Source organism: Chrysochloris asiatica, unplaced genomic scaffold, assembly GCF_000296735.1.
Source record: "Chrysochloris asiatica unplaced genomic scaffold, ChrAsi1.0 scaffold00030, whole genome shotgun sequence".
Classification (NCBI taxonomy): domain Eukaryota; kingdom Metazoa; phylum Chordata; class Mammalia; order Afrosoricida; family Chrysochloridae; genus Chrysochloris; species Chrysochloris asiatica.
The window spans coordinates 22294251-22294946 of record NW_006408548.1 but is presented as its reverse complement, the minus strand read 5'-3'; positions in this window follow the sequence as shown (position 1 = coordinate 22294946).

The following is a 696-nucleotide window of genomic DNA, read 5'->3' as shown; positions in this document are numbered from 1 at the left end:
TGGCACTGTAGGGTAAAGCACTGAACTACAAGGGGGGCTTGAACTTCAAGGTCAGCCATACAAAGTCACTAGCTGCCCCTCAGAAATCCTATACAGGGACACTAAGAGTCATAAAGGACTCCACAGCACTTAACAATAACAGCAACAATAAACTGTCAAAGAAAAAGAAAAATTCTCTTCATTGGCAGATAATATGATCCTATACATAGACAATCCCAAAGACTAAGCAAGAATATTATTGGAAATTATTGAAATATTCATGCAAGTAGCAGGGTACAAAATCAACATAGAAAAATCTGTTGGATTCCTCTGCCCTAATGAATACAGCTCTGAAAAAGAAATTAAGAAAACAATACCATTTATAATGTTGTTGTTGTTAAGTGCTGTCGACTCAGTTCTGAATCTTAGCAAAACTTTATAAGGATTCCAGGAAGTGGCTGGTGAGTTTGAACCATCAACCTTGTGGTTCAAACCGACCTTGTATTATTCTAGTGCATTAACGCATAGTGCCACACCATAGTTGCTGTTGTTACGTGCCATGGAGTCGGTTCCATCTCATAGCGACCATGTACAGGATTTCCGAGGCTGTAAATCTTTACGGGAGCAGAAAGTCTCATCTTTCTGCCGCAGAACAGCTGGTGGTTTCCAATGGCTGACCATGAGATTGTTGTTGTTGTTGTTAAGTGCCGTCGAGTC